Here is a 20,829-nt window from a genome sequence, read left to right as displayed (position 1 = left end):
TGGGTTCAGATCTTGATTCTGCTTCTCACTGGCCTCATGATTCTAGGCAAATAACTTTTCTGAGCCTCAGTTTCTTATGGGTAAAGAAAAGGCTACTTTCATTTGGTCGTTTGGCATATTACTTATGAAAACTTACGTGAAATTGCTAGCATGTCTGGCACATAGTAATTTCTCAGTTCTATTTTCATAGTTTTTGATTTCTTTTGCTGGCCCAGCCATTTTTCCAATCTCTCTGTCTCTTTACTCAGCTATTATCCGTTCTGTTTCTTACTCATCTTCACTGTCATCATTCTGCTTTGGCCTCGCTTACACTTCTCCTGGTGTACAACCATTTATAATACAATGGTTTTGTACCTGGTTTTCCCATCTACTCATCAACCACGGGACAAGTTGATTTTCCTAAAGCATAGCACTGATCAGGTTTCTTCTTTGTTTAAAATCCTTCAGGGGTTTAGCATTACTTATCAAGCAAAACCCAAATCTTTGTTGGCAGGCAAGGTCTCTTTTTGCTGAGCCTCTGATCTGCCCCTTTAGGCCAATCTGTCTTCTTCTTCTTTTTAAAAAAGATTTTATTTTTAAGTCATCTCTACACCCAAAGTGGGGCTCGAACTCATGACCCCGGGATCAAGAGTCACATGCTCCGCCGACTGAGCCAGACTGGTGCCCCCAGTCTCTGTCTTATCGTACTTCTCCTGGACTGCTTTTTCCAAACCTGCTCTCACTTTCCTGCCTTGTCCTTGCCTGGATTCTGTCGGGAAGAGCGTCTCTCTGTAGCACCACCTGGTGCTCCTTTCCCAGGAATATTTTCCTCAGAATACCCATAGCATTTGGTTTCAGTCCAATAAATGTTTGTTACAAAGTTTATTTGACAAATACATTTTTCAAACTCGAATTCATTCAGCCTTCAGCTCTTTCATGTGTCCATTCTACAGATGAAGAAGCTGAGGCACAGAGAGGGAGTAACTCTCTTGGTCATAGAGCTGGTAAGTGACAGATTGGGGATTCCAACCCAGGTGGTGTGGCTGCAGGCTGTGTTATTAGCCACATGTATTCTATACCATGCTGCTTCTCAACTTCAAAATTTTTAACATTTCATGTGTGTTCCTGCTAGTCCTATTCCTGTTAATGTACTGTTGCAGTTCTCTACCAAGCTTTCCTTTTTTTTTTTTTTAACAAGAGATTATTTGTCTAGTTTATTGAATCATTTAGCCTTTTCTACCATGTTTGAGTCAAAAATTAAACCAGTGGTTGTCTGAAAGGGTTCTGGATGAGCAAAGCTATTTGATAGTGGATATCTATCTATCTATCTATCTATCTATCTATCTATCTATCTATCAGATATTTCTTTATATATTTATGTGTTATATTTCTTTTAGGGGCTGATATAAAACATTTCCACTCTGGTTCCATAATCCTTGTGTATCAATTATACATATTTTTTTTTAAAGATTTTATTTATTCATTTGAGACACAGAGATAGAGAGAGAGAGAGCATGAGCAGGGGGAGAGGCAGAGGGAGAGGGAGAAGCAGGCTCCTCGCTGAGCCAGGAACCTGATGTGGGGCTCGATCCCAGGACCCTGGGATCATGACCTGAGCTGAAGGCAGGCGCTTAACCATCTGAGCCACCCAGGCGCTCCTATACATGTTGTTTATATATTGAAGATTTTCAACAAGATGGGATGTCTTGCATTAAGCAGGCCAAGAACATTCCCATGCCTCTAGGCACCCGGTAGTTTCTAGGTGGAAAAATAGCCTGTTTTTCTCACTGCCTTATTTCCAGTGTCTAGCATATTGCCTGGAATATGGCTGGTAAACAAATGCTCAAAGAACCATTCTATTTCCTCATGTTGTTCTAAGTACTCTTAGTAATAAGTTATTTGTATGTTAATTTATTCCTTCATGTTTGTTATGATCACCCTTGGTGTGGTTCCTAAAGTTGCAATACAGAGTTCCACATGTAGTCACTTCCAAAGAAACAAAGAAATGAATCTTTATTACCCACTTGAGGGTGGCTGGGTATCATAGCAAATGGAGCCCAGGGTGATTACAGAATATATTTAATAGGTCCCTTGATCCTACTTCTCTCCACGTCTGAAGGTGTCAATTTTTTTAAAGCAGGGGTGCTTAGTCAGGGGCACACATACCCTTTAGGAGATCCATGGATGGACTTCAGGGTCTAGGAGATTGCTAAAATTGTGTACATAATTGTATATGAATTTTTTGGGGGAAGAGGTCCATAGATTTTTTTTTTTTATTTTTTATTTGAGAGAGAGAGAATGAGAGACAGAGAACATGAGAGGGAGGAGGGTCAGAGGGAGAAGCAGACTCCCTGCCGAGCAGGGAGCCCGACGCGGGACTCGATCCCGGGACTCCAGGATCATGACCTGAGCCGAAGGCAGTTGCTTAACCAACTGAGCCACCCAGGCGCCCGAGGTCCATAGATTTAAAAGAATAATTTATATTATTCTGCTTTGCCTTTTAAATGATAAAGTAATATGTTCATACTGTGAAAAATTCAAACTGTATAGAATATCAAGTAAAAAAATTCAGCCAGCACAGAAGCATATCAAATAATAAGTTAGAATTTGTTTTTTCTTCACTTTTCTCTCTTTACATCTTCAATCTCTTAATCTCATAAGAGGATCATACCATGGTTCTATTTGACGACTGACTTTAATAATACAAAGTTATATTTCCATACAAGTACATATAGACCAGCCTTTTTGAAAACCTTTATTTTGATATAATTACAAATTCACATGAAGTTGAAGAACATGTATAGAGAGGTCCGGTGTTTCAGGACCACTGGTAATATATCGCATAACTATAGTACAGTACCAAACCGGGAAGCTGATGTTGAGGTCTACAGAATTTATTAACATTTTTCCAGTTTTACCTGTCCCTGTGTGTGTGGTTCTATGCAGTTGTCTTATGTACTATGCATGTAACCACGACTACAATCAAGGTGCGGAACTGTCTGCAATCACAAGGACCTCTCCTGCTACTCCTTTGATAGCCGCATCCACCTCTCTGTCTGCTATCCCTAATCCCTGGCAACCACTTATCTGTTGTTTAGCTCCATAATTTTGTTATTTCAAGAATGTTATATAAAGGGAGTCATACAATTTGGAGTCTTTTGAAATTTGCTTTTTTTTTTTTTTTTTTCCACTCCGCATAAGTCCCTGGAGATTTACCCAAGTTGTTGAGTTTATCTGTGGTTCACTTCCATTTATTGCTAAGCAATATGTGGTACAGGAGGTGGGTGCCACAGCTGGTTTCTCCATGTGCGCACTGAAAACCATTTAAGTTGTTCATGGTTTTTGGCTGTTGTGAATAAAACTGCTATGGACACTAGTGTACCGGTTTTTGTGTGGAAAAGTCTTCATTTTTAAAAAGATTTTATTTATTTATTAGAGAGAGTGAGTGAGAGAGAGAGCGGGGGGCAGAGGCAGAGGGAGAAACAGACTCCCCGCTGAGCAGGGAGCCCGATGCGGGGCTCGATCCCAGGACCCTGAGATCATGACCTGAGCCGAAGGCAGACGCTTAACTGACTGAGCCGCCCAGGCACCCCCAAGTCTTTATTTCTTTGGGAAAAGTGCCCAACAGTGCAATTGCTGGGTCACGTGATAAGTGCTTGTAGTTTTATTAAGCACTACAAAACTATTTTGAGGTCTGTAGCTTTATCACAGGTTATCAAAGGGAACCGTGATCCTAAGAAGGCTGAACCAACTTGACATGACCCACATATGGTCGGTGACCCAATTATTTGCTCCAAATTGTCATGTAAGGAAACTTTTCTTTTCTCATTCTTTCTTCTGTTACCTCATAGGCACTTTGCACGAAACCTTCAGCAATGTTTCTTTGAGGACATTCCTTATCATTTACAACCCTGGTCCTAGGACTCCTCTAACTTCTATTCCTCTGCAGTCTTTTCAGTGCCCATTATCTCTAAGAGGAATCAGCAACAACTCTTGCTCTCAGGGATTTTGACTGCATTTACCATACTGTTCTTATTTATTTACATTGTCGACACTTCATCTACTGATTGTCCGTGTCTGCTCTGTTAATCCTGTGTCTTATAGACAATTAAGTCCTTTCTACTTACTCTTGCACTGTGTTTCCAATATTCCCTCTACCACATGTCGACTGGTCTTCACAACACACTGGATGCTCGAAGCCAGTGGATTATTCGTTCAGTGCACTGAGTCCTTCAGCTGTTTCCAGTGGAGGGATGTGCTCAGAAGGATCAATGGAGCTTGTTCCCAAGCCCGTTTTCCAGATGTGTTTGTTGTTGAAATTATGTAAATTGATTAAATATTATGTAAAGTGGTCATATATAGGTGGGAAAGAAAGATACTGTTTTTATGAAAACTTAAGTTGCATGTTTCGAAAGTCTTAAGGAACTCACTAAACAAGTTGCAGTTCAATTTAGTGTGGAGGAAAATCTAGAAGGATTTTGCCCTTAGACTGTTTTACAAGTGTCTGCGTGTTCTGTTTCTTGTTAAAGAAAGTACAACTGGAAATTATAGATACATTATGGGTGTGGTTTATGCAAGAAAAAAAAGGCTTCGCACTATTTCATAAGCTTGATGAATTTTCATTTGTATATTTTAAGTTACTGTAAAATATGTAAGGTATGTTTGTATCACTTTAGGACTCCCCCTTTTAACGGATATTTTTGCTTATGTAACTAATTCCAGGACTGAGTTATGTGGGAAACGCAGCCTGCAACAATGTGATGGCATTTTGCAGGTAAGGAAACTGAAATTTACAGAGATTATGTAACTTGTCTTCTTTTTCCAGAGGATTAATGATCCCCCAGTGGATATTGCAAAAATAGGATTGGGTATACATGTCATGTGTTGGGAAATTGCTTGATCCTATATCAAGGTTTTATTTATTTATTTTTTAAACCTTTATGTAATATGCATATTGGTGCCTGAAACCATTATTGATAGTGATGATAAATTTAAAACACTGTGACATTGTAATTAAAATACTTAAGAATGTTGAGTTAAAAAAAAGCAGGTTACAAACCCTGTTTATAATATAAATCCAGTTTTGAGAAGAAATATATATATATCCAATTTTGGGGAAAAATATATATGCTTTAGATTAGCATTACTGTCTAATACGCATCTTCCACATAAAATAGACCGACAACATTTTTACCAAGTCTTAATGATTGTTTTTCTTTCTGAATGGTAAGAGGAGAGATCATTTCTTTATTTTGCTTTTCTGTATTTTAAAAAATTGCCTCTAGGCATATATAATATTTTTATGATCATTTAAAATGTTCTGAAAAACCAGTCATGGACTTGATTTTTTTCATTCTCCTTCACCTTAAAAAATATGCTGACTGGTCTATTATTACAGTCATTTTAATGCTGGTGGCATGGGATCAGGGGAAGTGAAGGACTCTTCCACAATATTTTCCTTTTGTCTGGTCTTCTGGAGAAATCGCTTTAAAAAACAGGCCCACATTCTGACCTGCTTTTCTCTGATACCTGACAATTCGTCTCAGATGTTTCTCTCCCGGGTCTACCAATGTCTTATCAGTGCTGCGTTCTGAAGAATTGAATGCAGTATGAGTTGATTTAACAGAGCTCTGTCATCTTCGATCTCTATTATGTCTAAGATTATAAGAAGTCTCCTGTCTTGTGACCTGGAATGGCCCTGCTAGAATGAATAATTCACCATCTAGGCTTCTGTGAGAGTCACCTTATCTATGCCTTACCTGTTTTTAATGGAAGTTTTCTAACAAATGAAAAAATATGGGTAAATAATTTTTCAGATTTTGTTTCTTATACCCCTGTAGTAGATTCCTGAGCTATATAAATGTGCAAATGAAAGCTGTCTCTTATTATCCACCTGGCTTTCTCCGTGCAACTCATTTAGCTACACCTCTGTCTTTTCTTTTTGATGTAACAATTGCTGAGATGAGGATGAATTGTAATATTACTTGTCTGGAATCGGAGTGAAATATGCCCGGAGAATGCAATGATTAGGGTGGGGGGAGGGTGTTTCTATGTGAGAAACATACTCTTTTTTAAAAATCAGCATTGGTGGAAAATTGCCAGCTGATACATGGAGCTTTTAGTTAAAAACAAAGTCCTAGATTATAGTTTTCCACAGAAACATGGTAATAATTCATTAAACTTTAACAGTTTAATCCAGAAGTCAGTGATGGTGGGGGGCCTCCGTGTGAAGCATAGAAAAAAAAAAATCTCTCTGAGGTTTGGTGCAATTTTCTTGCTTTTAATCTGGTGTTCAGGGTGTTTCCAATCATCCTTGCTTCACAGTTGGGAGTTTTTCCTTGGCGTTCTCAAAGATTGTAGAAGGAATGATAAAACAGCTGTTATCAGGCTGTGTGAGAATCTCCTTCTTACCTCACCACAATAAGAGGGTGAGGTACAGATGTTGTTTAATGAAGAACTTAAGAGACAGGTCAGCCTGTCCAGCCTGGATGAACACAAGGCTGTAATTGCTCAAGTAGGGACACATGTTACACCCCAAAGAGGATTCTCTTTGACAGCTCCAGCTTTTCTGGCTGAGTCCTCCGAGAGGCGAGAATAATGATGTCTGTGGATGTATCTTGATGTGTGTAAGGGGACACAGGGAGGGTGGCGGGTGACAGATATGAGGGTCACGAAATGGTTTAACTTTTCCTTTGTCTTCCAAATTTAAGACACTTGTGGCATAAGAATTGTCCTAAGAGTTCAGTATTTGACTTTTCTTGAACAATTCAATTCTCAGTGCTAATCCACCTGCCAATCAACACCTCGGAAACAAATGGAAAGTATGAGAGGATGAGTCAAATGCCTTACTCATTACAGAGATTTCATGAGCAGAGAACAAGAGGGAGTTCACTCAAGTGATCTCTCAGGACAGCATCCCAGAACTTCTGCTAACAATCAACTGATCCATAGAGGTCTGATTCTACTCTTGTTCAGTTGACACAGGTTCCCCAGCCATCCAAGTGCAGGGCTTGACCCTTCTAGTGATTAAACACTCCTCGCGCTTTGGTGAGCCAATGGATCACATATGAGTGTGATAAGGGCTCTAACAAAAAGAATTGTAGAAGATAAGTTTCATTTTTTAAAGTATTGTCACCTTTTGTCTATCTTTTAAATACAATATAAAAATTTTTTTACCAAAAAAAGAAAGAATTGAAAAAAATAAAAGAGAAATAAAATATCTTTGAATCGTAACCCCAGTAACCAGTGGTAATTATTGTTAACATCTTGGTGTAGGCTTTCCTGTCCTGTTTCTTACGCGTGTGTACACCACCCCCCCACATACATTTTGATTTTTTAAAATAATAATCACATGAGTCATCACATTCATATTGTTTAATAATCTGCTACTTTCACTTGATAATATCATGGTCATTGTTTCATGTCAGTACATTAAGCCTCGGGTTATAATTTTTAATAGCCACATTGTAATCAATTGTATAGATTTATCTTTAGTTATTAAGCTGATTCCTTATAGATGGACATTTAGTTTTTTCCCACCATTCTGCAATTATAACAAACTCTATGATAAATACTTTTGCAATTTTTTTTTTACACATTTGACAAATTATGTTAGAAAATAGAATTTCTGGAAAAAAGAAATTGATAGCTACAGCCAAACTGTCACCTAAAGATGTTAAACCAATTTATGTTCCTGCCAATAGTGTATGAGAATTCCTGTGTTTTCTCAAACACTTGCCAACATTAGGTTTTGTGTTTAAAAAAATCTATATTAATCTGTTAAATTAAAAATATTATCAGTTTGTTGTCCTGATTTGCATTTATTTTCTAACTAATAAGATAGAGCATTTTTTATATGCTTGTAACCACTTGTATTCTATGTTTTACCATCTGCCTTTTCATAACTTTTGTTCATTTTTTATCCTATTTGGCTGTTTATATTTTCCTTATTGATTTTTAAGTTCATTATGTATTAAGCATATTAATTATTTTGTCATGAATTCTTTCCCATAAGTCCCCAGTTTGTCAACTGACTTTCTAAAAACCTTGTTAATGGTTTTTTGGGTCAAAGAGAAACTTTAAAAATGGTATGTAATAAAATCTGTTCATCTCTTCCCTTTATGATTTCTATCTTTGCTGTAATTCCCAGCCCAAGATTATGTAAATTTCACTGATATTTTCTTCTAGTACTTTTATGATTTATTTGTTCTTATTTGAATCTTTAGTCTATATGGAATGTTTCTTACATTCCAGTATACAGCACTGGTTAGGAACTTAACCCTTTCTCCTTAAATGGTTAACTACATTCTCCATCATCACATATTGAATTTTCCATCATTTCATTATTGTTTTGAGATGCTTTCTTTATCAGATTATAAATTCTGATACATACTGGGTCTGTTTCTGAATTTACTCTTCTATTACTCCATCTACTCTTATGCCAGTGTCATACCCTTTCAAAAACTCTGACATAATGTAGTGGACAACTGGAGGGCATATCCTTTTGTCTACTTAGCCATTGCACACCACCATCTTCCCATAGCAGTTATGAATGTATGCCTGGACTTGAGTCCAACCCTGTTACTTACTGCATGTGTAATCACAGGCAAATTGCCCACCTCTTTCATGCGTTGATTTCTTCCTGTGTTGAATGAAGAAAATATACCTCACAGAGTTGTTGTGACAAGTGAAGTAATCTGTGTAAAGCTCTCTGTGCGGAGCTTGGAATATAGTATGTTCACCAATAACTTAGTTCATAATAGACATTAATTTTTTAATTTTTTATTTATTTTTATTTTTAAAAGATTTTATTTATTTGACAGAGAGAGAGAGAGAGAGAGAGAGAGACAGTGAAAGAGGGAACACAAGCAGGGGGAGTGGGTGAGGGAGAAGCTGGCTTCCCATGGAGCAGGGAGCACAATGTGGAGCTGGATCCCAGGACCCTGAGATCATGACCTGAGCCGAAGGCAGACACTTAACGACTGAGCCACCCAGGCACCCCATAATAGACATTTAGGACATGGTCCTTCTCATGGTTTTGCTCATGACTTGACTGGAAAGATTAAGGATAAACATGAAAAGGGAGATAACTTGATGACACACCGTAAGGTGAACACGCACATTCCAAACCTCCCCTCTGTTAGGTGGCAGACTCAGGGCTGCTGTGGCGGGAACAGAGATGTGTGTAGGGCAGCTGCAGCTCAAGACATATTTCAGGGTGGCAGTGACTTGATTTGGTCATCAATGTCCAGGAATTGTTCTCAGCTTTGTGGTCCAGTTGATCTAGAGTCAGTTCAGATCTGGAGTCACACCCAGCAAATACATGGTTTCAGGTTATCTGATCTGAGAAGACGCACATGTCTAATGCTCTCAGATCATGTGCCCTGTCCAGAAACCATGGAGATCTGCATTCTGCTGGCTGCTTTTATAAACATGGTACAATCCCTCTCCTCATTTTTTTGTCTACCAATCATTATGATGTTCAAGTTTCCCAAATCAGAGGGGTGGTGCCTATTGCAGGTGCCCAGATGCAGTGGCAGCTTATCTGGTGCCTTCTTGCTCATGGAGTCTGAGTCTCTTAAATTGTTTATGAATGTGGATTTCCACTGTTTGGAAGGCCTGCCTTTGATACCACGTATGACACTAAAATGACTTAATGTGACTTATATTAACTTGTTATACTCTTTTCTGTTCCTTTACCCAGCAGCTATTCCTTATGCCAGCCTCTCAAAGCTGGATAAATTATTTCTGCACCCCCATATAGAGTAACTCTTCTAGAACAGGAATAGTTACTTTTTAATGCGATGTCTATCTCCTGTTCACTACTGGATAAATACAGACAAATTCACATTCTTTGCCTATTTTCCTTGATTACACACACACCTCTCTTCTGTTGCTATAGCTCTCCTTTGTACTTGTTATCAAATACAGTTGATTAAGTTATAACCTTCGTTCCCTACATTCTAGCCTTTAGAATGGTGGGCTTGGCAGATTCCTAAGTCCGTGCAACAACACATTTACACCCCAACTCTTAGGACCACTGAATATGCTAACCCTTGTACGCTGACTTTTCCCACCTTCTGTTTCAATGGGTGCTTGTTTCCTGACCTTGCCTTCAAATTCAGAGGGTGTAGATTCTTGATTATGGCCCCCAAATGAGCGGCGACTTCTTTCATGCTACTAAAAGGAAGCTTCTGCTTTCATCTTAGTTCCATTTTCCTTGGGTGACACCAGACAAGGGAGTTAGCAGTTTTCACATCTAATGTTATCTATCTATAATATAACAGTGGGCTTTATTGTTCCAAACTGCTGTTGAAAGACACAACCACTACTGAGTCATTACCTATATATATTTTTATCACTCACTATTCATTATAATGCCTTTGTGTTCTGTCTGCGTTATCAGAGGCAACTAGTATTTATTAGGTATTCCCTGGATGTATGATGTTGTGGGAGGTGCTGCCAAGGGCACTTGTTTAGAATGAAGCATTACATTGGAGGAAGGTGACAATTTTTCTTTATAGGGAGTGCACCACTCTACCTTTCACTGTAGTTCTGGCCACCAGGTTGGTCAAATTATTCATTTTGTCCCTTGGACTCTGTTAGGATTTCCTAGAAATGTGAGTGTGTTTGTCATGTGTTTTAGATGGGCTCACTGCAATATGGCCTTTGCATGAATACAATAAGAAAAGATAGTCCCTTCCATTATATATAAAATGTGTGTGTGTATTTATATCTCAAGTGCCATAAGAACTTCTGCTTTCACTTCAGTATGTATGCTGTGGAGCTGGGTTAATTTAATAGAAGACTTATAAATATTTCTAGACCCATTTCCCCAAATAAACTTAGCTGACCGGGGCGCCTGGGTGGCTCAGTCGTTAAGCGTCTGCCTTCGGCTAAGGTCATGATCACAGGGTCCTGGGATCGAGCCCCACATAGGGCTCCCTGCTCCGCGGGAAGCCTGCTTCTCCCTCCCCCACTCCCCCTGCTTGTGTTCCCTCTGTCGCTGTGTCTCTCTCTGTCAAATAAATGAATAAAATCTTAAAAAAAAACAAAAACAAAAACAAAACTTAGCTGACCTTATTCCACATCATATCCTGGAATTTCTGGTGAGTACTTAATGTTCCCTTCCTGGAGTAGTTTCTGACTTCTTGGCGTCTGATTAGTATAGAATCCGAGCTCCCAATTTTCTTCATCTTTGGATTCATCAACCATCTCAAGTCTCACAGTGTATATGTAGCTGCAGTAATCACCCTGTTGGTATAGTGGGTCTGAGCTATCTGTCCATTTTGGCATACATAGTACTCCCTTTGATCCTACTGTCTCTTGGTCTCTGGGGTACCTGCCATTGAATCATAGAGTCCTGCTAGATACTGACAAGTGGCAAATCTGACATGATCTTTTTGAAGTTTTGGAGATTCTTTTATTATGAGAATGATGATGGTTTGAGTTATGACTTGTTTTTTTTTTTTTAAGATTTTTTTTTTATTCTTATGTTAATCCCCATACATTACATCATTAGTTTTAGATGAAGTGTTCCATGATTCATTGTTCGTGCATAACACCCAGTGCTCCATGCAGAACGTGCCCTCCTCAATACCCACCACCAGGCTAACCCATCCTCCCACCCCCCTCCCCTCTAGAACCCTCAGTTTGTTTTTCAGAGTCCATCGTCTCTCATGGTTCGTCTACCCCTCTGATTTCCCCCGCTTCATTCTTCCCCTCCCGCTACCTTCTTCTTCTTTTTTTTCTTAACATATATTGCATTATTTGTTTCAGAGGTACAGATCTGAGATTCAACAGTCTTGCACAATTCACAGCGCTTACCAGAGCACATACCCTCCCCAGTGTCTATCACCCAGTCACCCCATCCCTCCCACCCCACCCCCCACTCCAGCAACCCTCAGTTTGTTTCCTGCGATTAAGAATTCCTCATATCAGTGAGGTCATATGATACATGTCTTTCTCTGTTTGACTTATTTCACTCAACATAATACCCTCCAGTTCCATCCACGTCGTTGCAAATGGCAAGATCTCATTCCTTTTGATGGCTGCATAATATTCCATTGTATATATATACCACATCTTCTTTATCCATTCATCTGTTGATGGACATCTTGGCTCTTTCCACAGTTGGCTATTGTGGACATTGCTGCTATAAACATCGGGTGCACGTACCCCTTCGAATCCCTACTTTTGTATCTTTGGGGTAAATACCCAGTAGTGCAATTGCTGGATCATAGGGTAGCTCTATTTTCAACTTTTTGAGGAACCTTGCATTCCAGAGTGGCTGCACGAGCTTGCATTCCCACCAACAGTGTAGGAGGGTTCCCCTTTCTCCGCATCCCCGCCAACATCTGTCGTTTCCTGACTTGTTAATTTTAGCCATTCTGACTGGTGTGAGGTGGTATCTCATTGAGGTTTTGATTTGGATTTCCCTGATGCCGAGCGATATTGAGCATTTTTTCATGTGTCTGTTGGCCATTTGGATGTCTTCTTTGGAGAAATGTCTGTTTATGTCTTCTGCCCATTTCTTGATTGGATTCTTTGTTCTTTGGGTGTTGAGTTTGATGAGTTCTTTATAGATTTTGGGTACTAGCCCTTTATCTGATATGTCATTTGCAAATATCTTCTCCCATCCTGGAGTTATGACTTGTTTCTTGTTTTCTACCTAAAGTTTCTTAGCAGAGCTAAAATCAATCCTGGTGTGATCACTGGTCATACGAAGTAGAGAGTTGCATGATATTTTTTTGGACACCAAGAGGGACTCATTTTATCAAACACAGAAGCAAGCTAACCCATTAAACAAGGCATTTCAGTGCAATGGAATGTACTGGATAGTCATCATTATTAATAAAAATATTGATAAAAATTTTAATGCATGCAATCTTATCATTTTACATAATAGCCAGGTATTTATTAGGCTTTAACTTGCATGATGTGGTATGTTTTCCATGTGTGTCCTTTTATTCAACCTAGGCAAAGTAGATACCATCGCCTTGTGGGGAGTCATCATGGGGTATTGGAGAACCAGACAAACCTGGTTTGGCTTCCACTGCAACTACTCTAATCACCCAGTAGTGCATGCAAGCAACTTACATGCAAGCAAACAACTTGAGGATTGTATCATTTGGGTTCCAGTCAGGAGGCTGAACCATACGAATTATGTTAACAGAGAATTTAATAGTAAGAATTGTTAACCAAGTGTTAGAGAAATGAAAAGGTTAAAAACGAACACCTAGGTATCATGGCGGTGGTGATACAGGAAGAAGCTACCATCCTTCAGCTAGGGAAACAAGAGAAAGAAGATGGAATTATTAAAACTTAGAAGATTGGAGGAAAGACCTCACAGGGCCAGGACGCAGATCTCTGAGGAGGGTGTGCTGGCTGGGCTGGTGTCACTGAAGAGCTGCTTCTACGAGTTTTAGAAAACCTGTACACTTTCCTCACTGTTGCTACTGGAGTGAAAACTGCTACTGTGAGCGGGAATGAGCTGCTGCGGCCAGAGCTGGGAGGTGGTGTTGCTGGGGTGAAGCAGACAAGAACAGGGAATAAAGCAGGAAGGCGCGAATCCTTCCTCCGGCCGGCTTGCGGTCTCTCTGACGCCCCCTAGTGACAGAGCCTAACAGGGAGCAGCAGGCTCTGTCTGTGGTCTGCAGAGTCCCAGGCCCACCCAGCCCCACGGAGCAGAGTGGAGCAGAGAAGGCTGGTGCCAGATGGAGAAACAATCGTTTCATAGCCAGCACGGGCTTGATGTTGCCTCCCCAATGGGTTATTTTAATCATTGTTGATATTGAAATTTATGTAAAGAATCAAGTATGATGACTAGTTCATAGTAAGGGCTAAAACTCCTCCGTTCTTTTCAATTCTTACTGCTTTACAAAGTCTCTCACCAGCCTAGTTTTTAAAGCTTGTCAGTTACCCTTTGATACTCTGATTCCTCTGTTTTGACCCCAACCCCCACCATAGTAGCATTTTATGTGTGGATCAGTGGAATTGGCTCTGGAATTCATTGGTTATTAGCTGTGGCCTTTGGGCAAGTTAATTAAGTTCTCCAAGCCTAAATTTACATTATATGAGATAACACATGGACCATGCGTAATTCAAAGCCTTGCAAATAAGTGTTTAAACATGTTAGCTGCCATTATTGTCATCCTCATCATCACTGTCATCATTTCATGTGTATGGAGAAGGAGCAACAAAATAAGCCTCAACCTAAGATACAACATCTGAGAAGCCAGCTCTCTCCCAAATCACCACTGATTACCTTTATCTCCGAAACCTAACCATTCTAATGAAAAAGAAACAGTTTTCCTCTTCAGCCATCTACCTCATTTTTGGTTCTTTAGAAAATTTCTATTTTTCTAATCTTTGATATTCTGAAAGAAGCCAGCATTACCAATTCTGTTTTGTATTAGAGGCCATTGAGACCTGAGATTCTTTGAGACTTTCCCTGAGTCATGCATGTGTTTGTAATAAAGCCTGGAAGGGATTCAAAAATCCATCATGCCACTATCAGGGACTCTTGAATTCTGAAGCATTCCTGGCTCCCACTTGCTCAGGGATATGGAGACTGTCAGTAGAAATTCAGAACGAGTGTTCTGCATGGTAATGCGGTACATCACTGCTAGGTCCTGAGGCAAGCTGAGGACATCCTGAATTTTATGCATTATGCATGAGAGGGTGTAAGAAATAAAGGATCAATCATCTTCTCCCTCAGATAACATTGATCATTTGCTACACATTATTTGGCTGGGCTCTGTGCAGATTTATTTTCTCCAATGAGAACGAGAAGCAGATTGCCTGTTTTCTTAATGAGCAATGACATCAATCTAGCCAAATCTATCTAATGCACTGGATGACTCTCTCTCTCTTTCTCTCTCTCTCTCTGCCCCCCTCTCTGCCATAGTTAGAAGAAATGGGGACAGCTTCTGAAGACCGTGCCAGCTCCTGTGAGGGTGGTGACAGAGTGGGAAAATTGGGTCTAATTCAGGGTGATGAAGAGTCTCTTTCTCTCCCTTTACTTTTTTCTCTCTTTAATTTAAAGCTGTGTTTTCGCTCTTCATTTTTCCAGATGGCATATTCTGAGGGGCTGATCTGCAGAAAAGGCCAAGTGAAAAGTCACCCAATAATGAGAAAGGAGAAAGATGGCATGTGAAATGCGTGACTCCGTAGTGATGCTAGGACTCTGAGCAGGCTGGAACAGCACAATCACCAGGAAAAATAACAAATACCAATCAGAGAATGTTATTATAGGCACTCCCGCCAACACGAATGACTCTCAATAACATTGGAATCAACACGTGGCGCCATGAGCAATTGGAGTTGAAACTTCTATTGGTACGGTATTCCCCTCATTGTGCTAGCCATTGGCAGTAAATGGGCAGGTGTCGGAGGTAATGGTGTGACTAAAGGTTTGAGAGGAGAGTGGGATGATGTTTTGCCAGGCACTTTCCCTCCTTCAGTCAGACAAGTGTCCAGGGGGAGGGAGGTGGGGGCTTTGGGACATTGATTGGATGAGGTTGGGCAATTTGGGATTTGGTGGAGTAGACTACTGATGGCAGATCAGGGCTGGCCTGGAGTCCTGGCAGGAATGGCCCCACTGGAGGCTGTTTGCAGGGAAGCACCATGCCTATGGGAGAGCATACATCACAGGCCCCTGGCCTGGCAGACAGTAGGGCAAGAGGGATCCCAACAGAGGAGGAAAATATGTTACTAGGTGGAGGGAGGAGAGGGATAGGGCAACTTCCAGGAGATCCTGCCAATAAACGGCGGTGGTTCAGGTCCCAGAAGGAAGAAAAGAGGCTCTTGTGAGAACAAGGCAAGACGTACATCCCAGGCAAAGGCCAGAGTGGTGGGACACAAGGCTTCCCACATCAGAAATTTCCCACTTACACTGCAGTGTACCCACCTCCACTGTCTCAAAGTCACAGAGAAAGAAATGGGTTTGAAACTGTAGGAAGCTAATTAATCATGAACCGTGATAGCACAGGGAATCAGTGATGTAAATTGTGAAACCTAAGTCCTGCTTCTGTTATTTTTCACCCTGCAGAAATGGAAATATGGGAGAATTTTTACCCAGCTAAAATTTAAGAAGAAGACTGGGGGAGGGGGTATTGCATGGAGTGTCATGCCTTTACTGCATCAGGCGAGGGACGTGGGTTATTAGAACCACAGCTCAGGAACAGGTCTGGGAGACACAGTTAAACAAGTGGGCCTTCAGTGGAGGGGAAGGAGAGGCTGCGGTGGGTGTTGCAGGCGCCGCTGAAATAATAGGTCACTCTGCCAGACTGTTGCTGAGACTATAAAGATTTTCTCATAAAATGAGGTGTTCTTAGCATTTTTTCTTTTCTGTTGTTTCTTTCCTTCCCTCGCTCCCTTCCCCCTTTTTTTTTTAAGATTTTATTTATTTATTTGACAGAGAGAGACACAGCGAGAGAGGGAACACAGGCAGGGGGAGTGGGAGAGGGAGAAGCAGGCTTCCCGCTGAGCAAGGAGCCCAATGCGGCTCGATCCCAGGACCCTGGGATCATGACCTGAGCCAGCCGAAGGCAGACACTTAACGACTGAACCACCCAGGCGCCCCTCCGTTTTCTTTTTTAACAGATGAGGAAACTGTTATGGAGAAGCAAATGAACTTGCCTAAATTAGTGTCAGGTAGAGAGCTGATCTCTCATCTGTTAATGTGAGTTCAGAGCCTGGTCTCCTAAGCACCGTGTCACACAGAGTCTCAGTCACCTGCTCTGGGATGTAAAGTCTGAGTCAGCCCTGCTCAGAGGCTGCCCTGAGCCAAACCATCACCTTTCTGATTCTGGAGCTAGAGAGAGTCCTTTTATCGATTCACCCTGAGATCAACTTACTGTTTGGGGAGTTCAGCCACAACACGGTGTACGCAGCATGAACTTGCAGTAGGCTCCTGAAGGTTCCTTTTATTTTGTACCTCAATGTAGATCATTACATTGTAGATCTTATTAAAGTCATCTTTTTATATTTAGCCTCTTGCTCTGGCCTGTCAAGATCTTTTTGAATCCTTACTAACAGCAGATTCTTCTTCTTTTTTTCCCCTTCTTTTTTAAATCCAATACAACATGCAATGAAAACCACAACTCTCTTAAAAGCCCTCCTGTTTCCGAAAGCTCTGACACATTCAGCAAAGATCTATTCCTCAGTGTCTGTCTGCGCTATGTTTATTTTCTGCTTTGCCGATTCATGGAGTCTAACTGTACCCAAATGTGCCTTTAGACGGCAGACTCTTCAGGGCAAGGGCTCTGCTCTTTGTTTTGGCACATGGTACCTATTACAGAGCTCAGTATGCACCTGGGGCTCCAGATAAATAATAACAATCCAGGAGTATTTCTCACTTGGAGAGCTGCACGGGCCTTTCCAGGCAGTGTGTTAGCTTTCTTTAAAGAATATCCGAGTGACCGATTTTACCTTGACATTGGGTGCCCATCTCTCCGCACCTGTCCCACCTGCTGCCTGGCTCGTATCTGCTGCTTTATTGTTTGCTGTTTCCGCACCACCCTTAGGAGCCATTCCTGAGAAGTAGCACTTTGGCTTGCAGATCATGCCCGCACTTATGAATGTTTTGGTTCTGACTCCAGCCAGGCAGCATTCTTCCCCCTTTCCCTCCGCACCCTGTTAGTGCTGAAGTGTGAATCCCGGATGCTTTCCAATGGACAGAAGCCAGAACAGGAGGAGGTAAAGAGGTGGGAGGGGACAGTTATTTGATTTTTGGCAGTAAAAACAACTAGCCGAAGCTGGAGTTTCACAGATTTTAACAAAATCGTCTTTGATTTTGGTTTCTTTCTCTCCCTTTCTCATGAGGAGCTGGAAATGGGGGGAGGGGGAAGATTACAGCTTTTTTGTTGTTGTTAGCTTTGAAAAGAATAGTTTAAATATGGTTAATATACATGTTATCATTTTCAAAATATAGAACGAAAGAAATCCTGGTTGGCTCCAGTGGATCTGGAAGCAAAGTCGCCTCCTTTGGCTGCAGCCAGATTAGATCACTGTAATTCTCTCAAGTGGGACTTTTGCTAACAATTCAGGTAGATCTTTTGGAGGGACCAGGATTCAGCTGAGAGGAAGGTGTCTTACAGCCATGAATCAACCACTTGTTCTCAGATTTAGAATAAAAAAAATTAACTTTTAATCGTCGCACTTTTAAGTTGCTATGGCATAAGGAGGGCTTGCTTTTTAACAGACCGACCCCTCAACCCTTGAATTACCTGGCTCCGTCTCATACCTTCGGGGTCTTCTTGGCAAACCAAACTCCATCATTAGATAGTGCCTATATTCTCTGTCAGATGGTCCTTTTGAACATCATGCTTACATCTCATTCACTCACCTCCAGAGTAGTCAGGTCAAAACTTGTCTGTCTAGGAAACTACTGTTATCCTGTCGTGTGTGATACATGTAATTGATATTAACTGTATGGTCATAGCATTGTTGTTCCAAAGAGTAGCTTTATTTCTTGACTTTATTTATTTATTTACTTACTTATTTTTACTATGAATGTTTTATTTAATCATTTTTATTTACAGCTGAAGCTCTGGAAGCTCTAAGTTAACATCTTTGCCCACAAGCTTCTTCTTGACTGACTTTAATTTCTGCCTTTGAGTCTTCAGATTTTTTTTTTTCTTTTCAGATTAAAGCTATCTGGTGCACTAGGTTCTTGGTCAAGATCTATAAAATGGACATAGTCTAGTTCAGCATTCAACTGTATCAAGACTGGTTTCCCCATGCAAAGTTTCTTCCTGTTTCTCTTCTGCTCTAACTTCTAAGTTACACCGAGTTGAGGGGTAGTTGCTCTTGTGATGTTGAAGGCAGAGAGAAGTCACATCCATTTTCTGCTCTGTTGATGTGCCTGTCGTCTATCCTCCTGCTATGTCTAACACCTTGAGGAATCACACAGAGAAGCAACTGTCCCCTTTTCACCCTCCGGGTGGCTGCATTTGCCTCCTCTTCCTTCCCCCGCTAGGGGTCCCTTCGCAGACAGGCTCTTAGAACCACTCATTGGCTTGTCTTCACTTTGGGCCCATGAGATACCTGTCGTTTCTCCATGCCTGGTTTCTGGCTGATGATGGTGGTGGGCCACTTCTCAAGTCTGTGTGCATATGCTACCACACTCTTGTTTCCTTTGAGTTTCACTGGGGCTGGATAGGTTTGCATAGACTGCCACTCTCCCTAGAAAAAGTATTAGCAGCTCTCTCTCTCTCTCATTCCCCCCCCCCCCCCCCGATATCCTAAACATTACAGGAGAAACTCTGGTACCCTTCCAGCCCCAAGTTTGGCCAGAGCTGAAAAAGAGTAAAAAATTTCCCATTGCTTATTTTTTCTATCTTTTAATCTTAGTTGGATTCCTCCATCTGTCCTCTCCTCATATATTCAAACCCTTTTGGAGTGGCAGTAGGCGGTGGTGTTGGGCCTGGGGAGATAGGGTGGGGACCAGCTCCCCTGCTTTGGATATATGTACTGGTATCTTCTTTCTTACACCTGAGGTCATTTATCTCAAGGTGAGGGCTTGGGCATATCTTTTTACTGCTTCCTACATGTAATATGTCAACTCTGTTTATTTTCAGATTTAGAATTAAAAAAAAAACAACTTTTCACTTCCTCCCTTGGGTTGATGTTGCCCTGATGACGGGAACAACTCCTTGCCCATGACACATGGTAACTCAGTGTCTCTAGGTCTGGATGCAGATGTTGCCTGAATATTTTATATTTCTTCCTGCTTTATATGTGTATAAATGCATGTGTGTATGTTTGTGTGTGCATTTTGGCAACTAACATAACCAAAGTATTCACACAAATAACACATTTCTTAAGTAAAAAAAAAATTGTACTATTAATGATGCCAAACATACAACTACTTAGGAATATCAACTATGATGTCACCTCAAGAACCATACATAAAAAAGGATCAACATAACATTTTGTTCCTAGAAGAAAATATGCATGACTATATCAAAGCAGAACTATCATAATTAGTTGTATGTGAATATTTGATTATATTTTGCTGTTTTAGAGAATCTGGAAGCAAGACAGCAATCTTCCTGTAATACTGGGCTGAATGGTGCTGGAGCTGGGATGGGCATGTGTGGGAATGCTGGGATGGAGGTCTGGTGGGCAGGAGCAGTCGATGCGCAGAGAGGATTTCATCCTTACTGTACATGGTTTCACCATGTAGCCTTCGTTTAGTTTGAGCATTTGAAATGAAGTCATATTAATCATGTGCTTTCTTTGGGAGGCACTTAAGGAGGTTTAGTTGCTCAAGTTATTAAAATCCAGAGAGGATAAACTAGAAGGAGAAATATATGGTAACATGATATCAATCCAGTTACTAGAATCTAGTCTTTGAACTGAGGGAACAGCTCTGCCAGCCAGGACCAGAGCTAGCATGAAGGGTGTTTGGGCACAAAACATACTCTAGGAAATGTGTGACATCATCCCAAAGACACAGATCATAGACTGCAACTGAATAGGGACAATGTCTTTTAAACTCACATACATCTGAGCTATGACACCACCTTATACATTTCTTTGTATGTTACAACCTTGGTAGTGTTGAGTTTCAAAGTTGTATTGTTACTATAAACTGGAAAGTATTAAATTTTACTCTAGGAATATGATGTGGAACTCCAATCAGTAGACCCATCTTAAGAAAAATAAAGAGTTAAAGAAATAGTTTAAACTCTTGGCTGTATAGCAAAATATACGATATTAAATTTGTGATTATGTGCTTTAAACTAAAACAAATGTTTAAAGTATATATATATATTTTTTATGATTACTTGCTTTAATGATGTTTTGATCAACTCACCAAAAGTTGTACTGAATTTCATTTAG

The 20,829-nt window shown here is 40.6% G+C and overlaps 1 long non-coding RNA gene across 1 annotated transcript in view; it reads left to right on the top strand.

Annotated features, from left to right (window-relative positions):
• LOC118015016 overlaps positions 1 to 16,344 on the top strand; it is a 49,330-nt gene extending 32,986 nt beyond the window's left edge. The window contains exons 2-3 of the long non-coding RNA XR_004680498.1: positions 4,702 to 4,753; positions 15,053 to 16,344. This is a non-coding gene — a long non-coding RNA (uncharacterized LOC118015016). The remainder of the gene's footprint in view (positions 1 to 4,701; positions 4,754 to 15,052) is intronic.
• The last annotated feature ends 4,485 nt before the right edge of the window (positions 16,345 to 20,829 follow it).

Source organism: Mirounga leonina, unplaced genomic scaffold (assembly GCF_011800145.1).
Source record: "Mirounga leonina isolate KUSES-001 unplaced genomic scaffold, KU_Mleo_1.0 Mir_165, whole genome shotgun sequence".
Taxonomy (NCBI): Eukaryota; Metazoa; Chordata; class Mammalia; order Carnivora; family Phocidae; genus Mirounga; species Mirounga leonina.
This window is presented reverse-complemented; position numbering and strand designations above follow the sequence as displayed.